Source organism: Leopardus geoffroyi, chromosome A3, assembly GCF_018350155.1.
Source record: "Leopardus geoffroyi isolate Oge1 chromosome A3, O.geoffroyi_Oge1_pat1.0, whole genome shotgun sequence".
NCBI lineage: Eukaryota > Metazoa > Chordata > Mammalia > Carnivora > Felidae > Leopardus > Leopardus geoffroyi.
The window spans coordinates 110,685,030-110,700,846 of NC_059336.1; positions in this window are offsets into that span (position 1 = coordinate 110,685,030).

Below are 15,817 nucleotides of genomic sequence, written 5' to 3' on the forward strand. Positions count from 1 at the left end.
TTGTTGTAATCTCCTTTCTGCCAAATGTAAGCCTCCCAAAAGAGTATTTTTTCCATTGTTCGTAGATAAATCTCCAACTTCCTGAACAGTGCCCAGCATACATTTGACCATCAGTGAGAGTCATGACGTTTCTTGAATGAATGAACAAAGAATTGACAGTCTTGGTTTCTCTATCTAGACACTTGAATTGGCAGATGAATTTTGGGCCATATGTGTAGGCTCTTATTTTGCAACCTCTCCTATATTGCCCAGTTCCATACCCTGCAACCATGGGTCAAAGGAGCCTGCCCTTGGATCATACCCTAGATTCCGGGACACAGCATACTGAGCACATTCTGTGCTCCACTCAAGACGGACAGGAAACAAGACAAAAACAGGTATCCTCCAGAAGACTGGACTTCTATGTTTCGGAGGTATAAAAGGGAATCCTCCAAAACTTGTGCATGGTGACAACTTGAAGCCAGTGAAGCCACCCCTCTGGGAAAAAGGAATAAAACCAAACGCCATGTACGTAAGCCCAGTGAAGCCAAGCAAGGCCTCCCTCCAGTGGAATCAGCCAACCACCATTATGAAAGTTAACTCACCCTTCAGACTGGGTGTACAAGGTTTCCTTTAGCTTCGAGTTGTACTTGACTTTCATTTGAAGCATGCCTCACCAGCATAACCAGACTGCTTAATCACTGCTGTCAAAGACTTGGGCAGCAAAACAGCGTTAGGCTTTTGCTTTGTTTCTTTAAGCAAAGCAGCTTCAGTCTCTGTGGTGAAAGAGTCCTCTATCAATGACTTCCAGTGTAAACAGGAAAACCTCCACATACACTGCCTTTTTGCAGAACTGCTACATCTCCTGGCCACCAGATGTTGTCTACAGGGTCTTATAAAATCCCCCAAGGGGTCTGTTCTGGAGAAAAGGATAGGCGAGCCATCCAGTGGATCTTCAAGATGGGCAAGCACTTCTCAGCCTTGGGGTGTTTTCAATGTCCTCTGCGTCAGCCTTCTTTCCTCCAATTTTTATGCTGTCATGTGATTAACAATCAGATACAAGGTTTAGCAGGAAAGATGCTATTAAGTAAGTTGAAAAGAGAAAAAAACAGCATCCACAACACAACCACTCCATGCACATACCTGACCAGCTCTCCTGACAGACTCTGTTGCTGCACAGGTCACTGGGAACACCTAATTGGCAGACCCATCAACATACCTTGCCAGATCCTTGGAGGGGGAAAGGCCTTAATTTATGACCCCAAGACAAGATAATCATAAGGTTGGGAGAACCCTTCTCTTGTAAACTATCCTGGACCCTATGCAGCTCTAAAGACAGCTGGAATATGTGTGGACCACACTGAATTACAATAATACCTATTGATTGAAGAAAACTGTTTTGTGGCCTTAGAGTATTGGGACAATATTTGTGAGGGACGTGGTCATTATCAAAAAAGGAAGTTTTAAAACTCAAGGAAGCAGGAGTGACTTTTGTGGCTTTGGTGAGGTTCCATTTCATTCTGTACCTGTTTCCCTGGTGAATCATTCCAGTATGCACTGGTTCCTACACTTGCTGGGAAGCCACGGTCAGTGGGCCACCAATGAGTCTCTAAAGAGAAGACCAATATGACTCTCCCTTCTCTGCCTGGCCTCCCCTAACATGGCAAAAATTCAGATTATTCTACAGGTCATCAGGCCGTGTAGGCTTAAGCCAGGAAGTCTCAAGAATTGTTTTTGCAAATAGCTTATTATCAGAGGAAATGTCAGCTGAGCCAGGAGCATTATTCTTCCAACGGACCTGGGTGTTGAGGGATTTAATTGGGGTGAATAGTTGAGCAAGACAAAGATGGCTTTTCCTTGGGGACCTGTGTACTCTATAAAAGGGCTAAAATAGAAATGCTTACGCAATGACTTTCTTCCTAAAAATTCAGAACACTTCAGAAATGCCCATTAATTGTATTCTCGGCTCAACTCTGAAGGTTAGCCGAGATGATAAAATAGATGTTCTGGGAAGTTACATATATGCCCGTAACTCCTTGTTTTTTTCTTTTTTAATGTTTATTTATTTTTGAGAGAGAGAGAGCAGAGGAGAGCCAGAGAGAGAGAGAGAGGGAGACAGAGGGTATGAAGTGGGATCTGTGTTGACAGAAGACAGCCCAATGTGGGGCTGGAACTCACAAACCACAAGATCATGCCCTGAGCCGAAGTCGGACGCTCAAACAACTGAGCCACCCAGGCAGCTCTCCTTGTATGGCATTGTACACTCATCAGAAAAACGGACGATTGATTGAGCACCATCACGAAATATCATCAAGGAGTGCAAATTCCAACCGTGTGTGGAGAGAGGAGAGTTTGGAGGCATTTGGAGGGCTTACAGAATGATCAGCCCACCAAGTCTCCCTACAACTTATATTATTCAATTTCAATGCTTAAACCCTGGCTATTTTCACTTGTTTTATCTTGTGTGGAGAAATTTGATTCCAAAGTCTATTACAGGGGACTTGCGTCTTCCCATCATTTCTGCTTTGGGAGGGTACATGCTATGTTATTTGGTGCGTAGATGTTCATGATGACCACACCTTCACTGTGATTTGGAGTCTTTAACATAATAAAGCAGCAGGAGCCAGAAGAGTATTCAGTGATGTCCACTCGCTTTCTGTGGTATCCAATAGAACTTTTGTGACAATGGACGCGGTCTCTGCACTATTTAAATTGATTAGCTGAATAAAATTAAAAAAAATTCAGGTCTTCAGTCACATTACCCACATTTCAGATGTTCAGTAGCTATTGTTGCTAGCTGCAGCAGGATGGGCCAGCACAGTTATATAGTATCTTCTTTGTCTCGCTTACTACTTTTTAGCTTGAATTCCATCTTGCCTGTTATCAAAGCCTTGACCCCTGTTTTCTTTTTGTTTGCCTTTGACGGGCACAATTGGGCTAACATTTTCTTTTTAACCTTTCTGGATCACTTGGTTTTAGGCAAGTGTCTTGTACAGAGCACAGAGCTGGATTCTGCTTTTTAGCTTAGGTTAAGCCCATTTGCACTTATTGATATGACCTCTGTGTTTGATCTCCTGTCTTTCATTTTTTTGTACGTATTGTAAATGCTAGTAATGCCATCTCTTTTTAGTTCATGTGTCCTGGCTGCATGCTCTGAGCAAACTAAAATTAGCTCGCATCCTCCTCTTTCTTCTCTCATCTCTCGTCTGCTTTCCAATTTTAGTCAATAATATCTTCCTTAGTGTTTACCTTTGTAGTCCTAGGCTTCTACAATTCAGCTTGTCAGCATTAAATGATCTCCTGTCACTTCCTCCAACTGCTCATGATGCAATTAATATTCTACTTACCACATTCTCTCCCCTCCTTTTTCCTCCAATATTTTATTATGAAAATTTCCAAACCTACAGCAAAGCTGAAAGAATTTTCCCTTTGAGTACCCATACACCCACCGGCTAGATGCCATCATTAACATTTTACTATATTTGCTTTATCACTATGTGTCCATCCTTCCATCCATCTGTCCATCTCATTTCTTTTCAAAGAAAATTGAAATTCACTCCAAAGTAAATTGCAGACATTAGTACATTTACCCTTAAATACCTCGGCCTGCATATCACTAACTGGCGTTTAAATATTTTTTTTAAGGTGTTTTCCTTTAGTGTAAAATGTACATGTTGTAAAGCACCTCAATCTTACGTACACCTTTGCTAGTTTTGAAAATTGCATACATCTGTGTAACCTGACCCCCCGTAACAAGATATTGAACATTACCATTGCCCCCAGAACGTTCCCTGGCCTCGTTTCATGTTAATCCCCACACAACAACCAGAGGCAAACTTCTGATTCTTTGCCACCATAAATTCGTTTTACCTGTTTTAGAACTTCACAGAAATAGAATCAGGCAGTATGTGCTCTTTCGGGTAAGGTTTCTTTCACTCAGCATCATGCCTTTGAGGTTTGTTCAGGTGATTTAGTCCTATTTATAGCTCAGTGCTATTTTACTGTAAGAACATATGGCGTTTTATCATATATTCTCTTATTAATGCTTTGTTTCCATTTGGGGGCTACTATGAGTAAAGCTTCTATGAGCATTTTTGTACAAGTGTTTTTTATTAGCTTTTCCGATTTCTCTTTGGTTAATACCTACATGTAGAATTCCTGGGTATGACACAGGTGTAGGCTTAGTTCATGAGAAACTTTGAGACAGTTTCCCAGCCAGTTTGCATTCACGCCAACAGTGTGTGAGAGGGCTGTTTTCCCCACCTCCACACCAATATTTGCTGTTGTTAATCTTTTTAAATTTCAGCCATTCTGGCAGATGTGTACTGGTATCTTTTTGTGGTTTTAATTTGCATTTCCCTGATGACTAATGATGTCGAGCACTCTTCATTTGCTTACAGGCCACTTACGTATTTTCAAGGGCGTATTAAAATATTCTGCCCATCTTACAGTTGGGTTGTTTGTCTCTTTGTTATTGAGTTGTAGATTTATTTGTTTCAGTATGCTGGAATCCAGTTATTTGTCAGATGTATATTTTGTGAATATTTTCTTCTAGTCTGTGGCTTATTCATTTACATAACAGTATCTTTTGATAAGGACACATCTTTTAGTTTGACACACTTAACTTTTTATTTCAAAAATGTTATAGTTATTGCTTCCAGCATCCTGTCTAAGAAGCTTTTGTCTACTTCTCCTTCAGACTGCAATCTGGGTTCACTGGGGGTGGGATCTGCTTTAAGCTCACCTCATGGTTGTTGGCAGGAGTCAGTTCCTTGTAAGCTGTGGATCTGGTTCCTCAGTTCCTCAGAGGCTGCCCTCAGTTCTGTGACACGGGGGCCTCTTTGTAGGCCGGTGTGTTTCATCAAAGCAAGAAGAGAGTCTGCGACGAGATGGAAGTCACTTGCCTTTTATAACTGAATCATGGAAGCGACACCCCATCACCCTTGTTGTGTTCCATTGGTTAGAAGTGAGTCTCTAAGTCCGGCCCATACTCAAGGGAGGGAATTACAGAGGCCTGAACACTAGGACACGCCTTTGGGGGCCACCTCAGAAACTGCCTGATATCTCATAAATCCTCTGTAGGCTCTCCCCAAAGACAAAGTAAAAGGACAGGTGGATAACCAAGATGAGAAAGGGGTGTTTTCTAGACAGCACGAATCCGCTGTTTTCAGTTAGGATTTCAAAACTGGCAAGAGTGTGTAGGAGAGCTAAGGAATTCAAATCCTGCAAGACAAATGGCCAAAATTAACACAATGGACGATGCCAAGTGTTGGTGAGGCATGGAGTCACTGGAACTCTCATTCGTTGTGAATGAGGGGGTGCATTGGTACGAGAGCCTCAGAAATCTGCTTGGCTGTATCTGCGGAAGCTGAACCCAGGCCTCGCCTACCACCCACAATCTCCACTCAGGGCGTTTACGCGACGGAATGAGATGCACTGGGACAGTACACAAATGCTTCTTAGTACTGGGATGTTTTCTTACGCTATCTTCTAAATGCTTTATCGGTTTAGCTTAAAATTTTTTTTCTGATGTTTGTTTTTGAGAGAGAGAGGGAGACAAAGCACGAGCAGGGGAGGGGCAGAGAGAGGGAGACACAGAGTCGGAAGCAGGCTCCAGGCTCTGAGCTGTCAGCACAGAGCCCAATGCGGGGCTCGAACCCACAAACCGTGAGATCATGATCTGAGCTGAAGTCAGATGCTTAACTGACTGACCCACCCAGGCGCCCCTAATTTAGTCCTATTTCTAATGACTTTTATGCCCCCCACCCCCGCCATCCTGTTCCTTTCCTAGTTTTCCCCCAGTCACCCTGTGGTGGGTAAAGCTTGTCCTATAGTAAGTTTCTAAAGAAGGGTGCCTGGATCCAACAATCTCTGATTCTTAGACTCCATACACAAGGGACAGTCAGGATTGGTAAAACATCTTTGGTTCATACTTTCTTGCTTTGGTTAGTATTTTAAATATTAGTTGTTTTCCATTATTTATTATTTTCTATAGGCACAGGACGAGAAATCCACTTATTTTAGACTGTTTTCTTAAGATCTACATATAACCAATTTCACATCGACATTGTCTTCAGGGCCGTGTAGAGGGCTGCCTTGTGAATTTCTTTGTTACTGATGGTCAGTATGGATGTCTCCTTTGTAACGTGGGTTTTTGTGAGTTTTGAATTTGTGTGTACCTGGGAAAGTATATAGTAAATGTAAGGTACTAAGCAAATATATGCAACAATAATAATGCCACTCTTTCCTATTTTTGTAGCAAGGGGTTTATATCTAAGAAGGTAGAGGTTTTTCTGTTTTAGGACTAGAATTTTCAGCCTAGAAATACTGAAAATAATTTATGAGGTTGGTAACCCAAAGTTTAGATGATTTAGTTTCTTGTATAAACTTGGGACTCCAATGTCCATTCTATCCTAATTACTGACTCTTAGGAAAACTTTTGAGTTGGGTAACAAAGCTGAATTAATGAGGCGTATATTTTTTCCTCATTAAATCTTTCCATATTTGATCCTTCCTTACTTAGCAAGTCCATATAGGAGTATATGAGGAATAAGGAACCCATTATCTCAAAATACAAGAAAGGTTTTAAAAAATCTCTCGGGAAAATGCAAGCACAAGATACTAGCATCTGATCTAAGTGGGTCAAAGTGAGATAATCCATGAAATTCAATATCCTTCTCTATTTATGTAATATGAATATCACAATATGGTTTCCAAACACACATTACTCTGTTTTTATAAAAACAAGATTATGTAATAAGACAGAAGATGGTAAAAAATGAATATGTAATTTATAATATGCTGGAATTCTTAAACGTTTACTTGTGTAAAAAAGGTTCAATTCATACAGTGCCATGTTGGCAACTGATGAGTCAAGAAAGAATAAGGGATTTTTGTACCTTTCACATGAGGACAAGGCTTTTCACAAAGACAGTAAGTCCCTGCTCACGGGGACAAAAAATACTATAATCAAATCTTTGCCCTCCGTGGAAATTTAATTTCAAAATGAAAGTATTTTTTCTTATAAAAGAAATGCCTGCTTCTAAAATGTAAAAAATACAATTGCATATAAAATAGAAAGTGATGGGGGTCCCGGGTGGCTCAGCTGGTTAAGCGTCGGACTTTAGTTCAGGTCATGATCTTGTGCTTCCTGAGTTCGAGCCCTGCATTGGGCTCTCTGCTGTCGGCCTGGAGCCCGCTTCGAATCCTCTGTCCACTTCTCTTCCTGCCTCTTCCCTACTTGCATGTGCTCGCTCTCTCTCTCTCTGTCTCAAAATAAATAAACATTAAAAAAAAAAATAGAATGGTGAAAGCATTTTAACTACTTCCACGACTGTCCCTGTTAGTGATCTCATGCTACAGAGACATCATTAATATTGATAACTTAGCATTTCAGACATTATAATATATACTATATATTAAAATTTATAAATTGTATACTTTATAAATATACGTTTTTGCCTGAGTGTAATCTGTAATTTTATATTTTTTCATTCAATACCATATCTTGGATATGTTCCATATTAGTTCATATAGATCTACCTTATTTTATTTTTTATTTTATTTTATTTTTGTTATTTTATTTATTTATTTTTTGTTTATTTATTTTTGAGACAGAGAGAGACAGAGCATGAATGGGGGAGGGTCAGAGAGAGAGGGAGACACAGAATCGGAAGCAGGGTCCAGGCTCTGAGCTGTCAGCACAGAGCCCGACACGGGGCTCGAAGGCACGAGCTGCGAGATCATGACCTGAGCCGAAGTCGGACGCTTAACCGACTGAACCACCCAGGCACCCCATTTATTTTACTTTTTAAAGTTTTTTCATTTATTCTGAGAGAGAGAGAGAGAGAGAGAGAGAGAATCCCAGCAGGCTCCACGTTGTCAGCACAGAGCTGGATGCAAGGTTTGATCTCATGAACAGCATAGTTAGGTCATGATCTGAGCTGAAACTAAGAGTCGGACGCATAACCTACTGAGCCACACAGGCACCCCTGCCTTCTCCTTTTAAATGGATTTATCACAAATATATTGTATGAATGTGCCTTAACTGAGTTAATGAATTTTCCTGCTGTTGGATAAATAGTCAAGTTGTCCCCAGTTTTTTAATACGATAAACTGCACTGTGGTAAACATTCTTATACGTACGCTTAGCTATTAGGAGAATTTATTATATTTTTTAGAAGTGAAATTTTGAGATGAAAAGGAATGGTCATTTTCAATTTCGATATATAATACTAGATTATACTTTTGGTTTTTTATAGACCTCAGGACTTTGCTTGGCTTGTTAGATGACCAATAATAGAATAATAGAAATTTAAGATATAGAGGCCACATTAAAATTAATATCTATTATTTTTGTTATGAAATAGACAAGAGGATTGATGAGAGGATTCAAGATATTGACCAGTGGTTGTACAACATGCAGGGGTAATGCAGTGGAAGGGATACTCTTACTTTTTTATAAAATGGCAATAAAAGTACTTACCTCATAGGGCTAATGTAATGATTCAAGGAGATAATGGCTCTAAATCTCCTAGACTAATACTGTTACAAAGTAGGTGTTCAGTAAAAAATTACTGGTATTTTTATAAAGAGAAGTTCTCATAAAAGAGCCTTTTAGCTTTCATGATCACATTTTAAATAATTCCTGTTGGCTTCTGTTTTCATCAAGTATGAGACATTAGTAAATACTTAATATCCTATTTAGTATGAACAGGAAAAAATTGTGGAGTCTTTAAAAATGAGTGATCGAATTTTATACTACAAGATATGGGGTGTTGGGGCACCTGGGTGTCTCAGTCAGTTAAGCACCTGACTCTTGATCTCAGCTCAAGTCATGATCTCACGGTTTGTGAGTTTGAGCCCCGTGTCAGGCTCTGTGCCGACAGTGTGGAGTCTGCTTGGGGTTCTGTCTCTCACCCTCTCTGCCCCTTCCCTGTTTACTCACTCTATCTGCCCCTTCCCTGTTTACTCATTCTCTGTCTCTCTCTCTCAAAATAAATAAACTTAAAAAAAAAGTTATGGGATGTTAGGGGTTACTAGTCAAGGCAACACCTTGGGGCCAGGAATAGCCACCATATGCCCAGGGTCAGTGCCTGCAGGGTGAAAGGTAGCAATGTAAGCTCAGATGTCAGGAAGTGAAAGCAGGCCAAGAGTCAAAAAGCAAGATGATTCACAGGTAATAGGACACCCAAATGTTGGGAGTCATGAGAAGCTGGGGACCTGGCTCTATAACCACAGGAAGGCTCAAGCTCATAGCAGACTCAGGCCAATGCACAATCTGAAGTTTTAAAGTTCAAGGTAGCCAGCCAGGGGCCCAAGGGGACCAAGGCATACCTCCTTGCCAAGGAGACTTGGCTGATAGCTGTTTCTAGGTTCTTACAGACTTGTGTGGGTCGGAAGTCAACCACAGAAGACCTTGTCTAAGTTTTCTAGGACAAGTCCGTGAATCGGGCAGCAGAGAGTTAGATTACATATAGGAAGAAAGAGGCAATAAATAAATAGAAGCATTAGAAAAGCTACCCATGCTTGCATTAGCAAGCCACACATCTGCTATCATCCCTTGGGAAATGGAATGTTGCTATGTTCTTTCCTTTGTGTTTCTAAAACAATTAAATACGTAAAATTCTTACAGCTCTGCTAAGATTGAAGCAATTATGGCACTAAGCCCTCCATTATGTTCCGTCTGTGTGCTATCCTCACCTGTGTCTTCCTGGAAGAGGTCTGGGGTGATGTTGGAGGGAGACATTGCTATGTGCTAAGAAGTAGGTGGGGACGGGAGTAAGCCCACTATTTTAGAAGCCGCACTCCTATACTCAAACCATGCTGTACTGGGAACACTTTATTGGGAAGTGCAGTCCCATGAAGCAGGAGGCAGGCAAAGAAGGAAGGGGAGCAAATACCAAAGAGCAGGTTATGAAGCTGGCCACAGCTTGATTATAAGTGCTGTCGATTGCCTGTTCTCACATGATGTCTTCAGAGAGATGGTAGGAAGCTATTACATCTCTGTTCTGGGGAGTGTAAGGGAGAAGAATTATCCTCTGATTTCCATTTCCAACTGATCACAGTTTGCTCTCTGGGGCGTTACCGCCCCACACTTCCAGGTTGCACCACTTGGTCCCTCCATCAACAGCTGGGGAGGCTCAATCCAAGGGAGCAACTGTGGCATCTGCAGGATAAACCCCTTTCCTCAGGACAAGCCGTAGTGTAGGCAAGAGTCACTGGCATTTCCCACACCCCTGTCTGTAACACTCAGCCCCACAGGTTCAGCTGGATGGGTGCTCAGTGGGATCCGAAGCATCATTTAACTCAAAGCCCAAGGGCGAGAGGGAAGTCCAGGTAAGGCACTGGCTGGTCATGCCCACAAGTGATGCCCCAGCCACAAGAATGACACAGGCCACTGCTTCAGACTACCTTGACCAGAATGCAAAGCATGTGTCCAGATCTGGGGTGACTCATCAACTGAGTTCAGTAGTATTTCCATGTTTCTGGTCACACAATAACTAACACTATTGAGCACTTACTGCCCAAAGCACTTAATATATAATCGAATGTATGAGTCTCATTAATATACATTGTTTTATAATCTATTTTTTCCGTTTAATTTTCTGTAGTGAAGATTTCCTCATCTCATTCAATATTCTTCAAAGGCATTTTTTCGCTGGCAACAGCATATTTCATAATATGGCTATATAGCATTTTATTTCACTTTCCCATGTTATTGAACACATCAGTTGTTTGTAATTCTCTGCTTTCGTAAGTCATTCAATGTGTGCAAGCCAGATTTGTCTAGTCTATGTTGTTAAAACAAACAACTCTTAAATCTTGGTGGCTTAAAATACCAGAGGTTTATTTTTCACCCACGTCGGGGGTTAGCAAGGGATCTCTGCACATCATAGTCACGTACACACCAAGTCTAACAGAGAAGCATCATCTCGAATGTCATTGGTTACTGTGCCAGAAGGAAAAGAAAACTCTGGAGAGATTCATGTTGGCAATTAAATGCATCCTGAAAATGACACATGTCACTTCTGAACTCATAGGTCAAATCTGTTTGCAAGGCCCCACCCAATCACAGAGGGGCCAGAGGGGAAAAAGAACAAGATGAGGCAAGTATTACTCAGTGTGACACTATTACGAATGTACTTGTGCCTAAATTTTTTGTGTGTTTTGCTACTCATTGTTGCTACTTATAGTGTTTTGCTGCAAATTGTTGTAAGAGACAGAGTAAACATTTTTATGTTATCGATGCAGGCTCTGGAATTTTATGTTTTGACCTGTTCTTTTATATTCTCCTCTGCACCGGGGCCTAGGAGCCTGCAAACTACATTTCCCAGGTTCCTTTGCCAGCTGGGTAGAAGCCATTTTTTTTTGTTATTGTTGCTTCTGGCTCCATCAGCAGTCATGGAAGCCAACTGCAAGTGATTACAATCTCTAGCAGCAGCAAGTCCAGAAACAGCAATGGAATGTTGGCTTTCTGCTCAGGGTTGGTGGTGGTGCTTGTGGACTCTGGGTGGCACCCACCTTCTCCCTTTTGCTTCTTCAGATCATGAGTTAGCATTAGCTTCCTGCAATTCATTATTACCTGTAGGTACCATCATCTTCCCCCTTTGGTTCTTCCAACTGTGCTAACAATGTTCTAATCAACGCCTGTATTAGATATCCCCTGCCTAAAATGCCTAATGGGATACCTACTGATATAGTATATGTGCCAAATCGTCCCTAGAGATTTTGTGCCAATTTATACCTAGTCCCAAAGGGATACCTCTTCCCTTTAACCTTCACCATAAAAAAATGTTTTATATTTTCATTTAGAAATTACCTTTGGATTGTATAGGCACTGAATATTTTGTTGTTTTAATTTGTATTTCCTTGTTTGCTGTCGAGACTGAACTTTGTAATTTGTTACTTTCTTTCACAAATTGATCACTCATAATCTTTACCTATTTTAGGGACATGTCTACTTTTCATTGATTTGCAAAAGACCTTTATATGTTAAGGACTTTCATCTTTTCTCTCTCATGTTTCAGATACAATCCCAATTTGTCATTTGCTTTTTAGTTCTGTTTATGGTGTTTTATAACATGGAGAAATTAATTTAAAAGATTGAATCAGTTCTAATTGTTTCCTGTGTGGTTGTTGCCACAGGACTGGGTTTTAAAGACCTACTTGAGGTTTTAAAATTTCCTTTCTACAATGTAGTTTTAACCTCTTATCTATTAGGGTTTAACAGATAATAAAATCAGAGGTGTGTGGCTTCTTAAGATGGTTTTATTATTTCTCCTTCTACCTATCTCTTCTTATCCAGACAAAGAAAGGACTGCACGAAGGGCAGAGGGGATGCTTCAGAGCCACTGCAATGAAGTGAGATTCTCTCCACAGAGATTGTGGCAGCTCTGATCTCACTGGCCAATGAGCCCTGCCCACAATTCCAGTGTAAAGTGGTCTGTGAAACAGCTCTTCTGTGGATACAATTGTGACATGAGAAGTAATGGCCCGAAGCTCAGACCTCCAGTCCCAGCTGTCTGATCCTCCTCTTTTATCAGGACAACAACTTCTGTTATCTCTATGTTCCAGTTGCCTGTCTTGAAGAGTGGTTTTTGATTAGTGTGCAGAGATTTCTCGGGGCACTACTTTATACCCCAAATCATGCTCAACATTTTTAGCTAATACCCTCTCTGTTGGTCTTACAGGTGGTTTAAGGAGATGAAATTATGTGTTGGGTAGATATGTATCAATAATTTACGACAATTTCTATTCAATATTTCACTGAAGGATGTAATTTTTCCCCTCTGTTGGTTCCTGTCTTTGCTTTCATGCTTAGAAAACATTTTTACATCTCAAGATCAGAAAACCATTGATCTTTCTTTTCTGTTTATTTGGAGATAGTAGAGTACTTTACCCTGAACAGTAAATAGTGGTTGCGCCCTAGAAATATTTTACAGCAAAGAGCAGTAGCTGGTATGCAAAAAATAAAAATAAAAAAAAATAATAACATATTTGCTTTTTCTTTCTTTTCTAAAGATTTTTTTTTTTCATTATGAAAAGCATAATTTTCTAACAGTCTCTTTCACTTCATTTCTTTCCCAGGGACTGGTCTATGGGCTCAGGAAGAAAAGGGAGCATTGGAGATGATGCTCATGACTTCACACTTCTCTAGCAAATTCTGCCCCTTCCTCATAGCCTCACAGCCCTATCCCTCTAGTCCAGGAGTGGGCATACTTTACCTGGAAAAGGCAAATAGTGTATCTTTCAGGCTTTGCCAGTCTGTGGAAACGACTCCATTCTGCTCTTGTGGTGGGAAGCAGTCATTCACAATGTGTGAACTAATGAGCATGTTCTAGTTAAACCTCACAGAAACTGCAAAAGCTGTCAACGCCTAGCCTCCATGCTGTGGAAGAGGGTAACCGGGTAGGTGTGATTAACGAACCCTTCAATTTTTGCTACTTTGTGTTTGTCAGGAATGTCAACCAATTTGAATCTCACAAGTTTGTTTAGTTTGGATGTTGTTAATGCCATTAGATGAGACCGCTGTGACCGGTGTCATCTGGGCCTCCTTCCTCTTCCTTCTACAGAGTCAAGTTCACTGTCTTTCAGCTGCGTGGGTGGTTTCTGTGACCGTGAATTAACCACAGTACCATTTTGTCTTAGAGGAGATGTGGGGAGCAATCATGAGGCAGGTCAAAGGCCTAGCCTGAGAAGTGGCTGATTGCTTCAGCCCACACGAGTCTGTTCATTATCACGGGTGGAGGCTGTCAGACTTATACCATAATAAATGTGTCTGTGCCTCCTGATGTCCCTGTTCTTTGGGAAGGTACCGGCGATATCCTGACAGGCTACAGGAGCCAGCCCCCTGCCCCTCTTTTAAGTACTGTACCTTAGTATTCTACACTCACTATGTCATTTTTCACAAAAGCAATTGCTTAATTTTGCCCTGTGTGTCCATCCTTCAAAGCTCCTTCTGTGTTATTGACCATCTTTACTCTTCACATTTTTAATACACATTTACTCGGGAAGAGGAATACATGTAAGAATGCCAAGTTAAAAAAAATCATTTTAAAGCAACAGAATTGGAGTCAGAATCAGATAAATTAAGCTTAAATCTTATCACCTATTTATGGGTTTGGATATAGGCTAGCAGTATCTGTTACAGATACCTTCCTTGCTTGGCTTTAATAAAATCTCCCTGCAAGACACATGTGCATACTGAAGGATAACCCAGTCACTTGAGGTTTTAACTAAAGCTCTAGAAATTGTATATTCATGCACATTTAAGTACTTGCAAATACTGGTAGATGTCAGGCCATACCTGTCTCGCTCAACCCACCTCATCGGCAGAGGCCACGTGATTAAGGGCTGATTGAGATTTTGTGTACTCTGAAGCGTATATATAACTTGGTGGGCTCTGTATTTAAAAAAAAAAAAAAAAGACAAAATTAGCTATCAAAGCAAATATTTCTTTAAAAAAATTAAAAAAAAATTTTTAATTTTTTTTAAATTTATTTTTGAGACAGAGAGAGACAGAGCATAAGCAGGGGAGGGGTAGAGAGAGAGGGAGGCACAGAATCCGAAGCAGGCTCCAGGTTCTGAGCTGTCAGCAGAGCCCGACGTGGGGCTCAAACTCACAGAGTGTGAGATCATGACCTGAGCTGAAGTCGGACGCTCAACTGACTGAGCCACCCAGGCGCCCCTAAAAATTTTTTAATGTTTGTTTTTGAGAGACAGAGAGACAGAGCATGAATGGGGGAGGGGAGGAGAAAGGGAGACACAGATTCCAAAGCAGGCTCCATGCTCCGAGCTGTCTGCCAGCACAGAGCCGGACTCGAACTCACAGGCGGCGAAATCATGACCTGAGCTGAAGCTGGACGCTTAACCAATTGAGCCACCCAGGCGCCCCGCATATTTTTCTTTAGGATGAAAAAATTTTATAACAAATAATATATTTTCTAAAAAGGTGACAAATAGCACAAACATCATAAAACCCAGAAAAATAACACTTTAAAGAAATTAACTTTCTTTTTAATTTTTTTTTAAATGTTTATTTATTTTTGAGAGAGAGAGACAGAATGCAAGTGGGTTAGGGACAGAGAGAGGGAGACACAGAAGCAGAAGCAGGCTTCAGGCTCTGAGCTGTCAGCACAGAGCCCGACACGGGGCTCGAAGGCACGAGCTGCGAGATCATGACCTGAGCCGAAGTCGGACACTCAACCGACTGAGCCACCCAGGCGCCCCAGAGTAATTAACTTTCCAACACATCTCTATAATACCTTTCCCTTACATTTTGGCTGTTGCTCTTGAATTGCCTCCATCAGACTGCAATTTTGTAACACAATCATTTTTCATAAACGACAGAAAGAAGATTCAGTCTTTCCTCTGACATAGTCAAAATCTTCTTCATTATTGGTAGTTTAAAAAAGTTTCAGGTTCATGACTTGTAAGTAATACTGTCAGGTAAATGTGTTAGAGTATAGTCAAATTTAGAAAAGCTTTTCTCAAATTTCCTAAATGACTAAGATTTCAGGGCAATGCAAGTGTTTTGTGCAGCGATTAATCTTTAATATTGCATGAACTGGCAGCACTCGTTGCTTCTCCCAGGGTCTCGGGAGAGTCTTGTGCAGGTGAGGGTCCCTGAAGCTTAAGCTTCCTTGGCTTCATGGTAAATTCATTCTTGCACCAGATCTTACAGGAAGGTTCAGTATTTCCTCATTTTTTTAGACCAGTCATGACCCGGAGAGGCTGGCTAGTTGCCAGAAGACGACCCTAAACCTCATCCTATTTTTTTGCCTGGATGAGTCTCTAGGTATTGCCTGTTCCTGGATCCCTCATCGTTGTGCTTTGT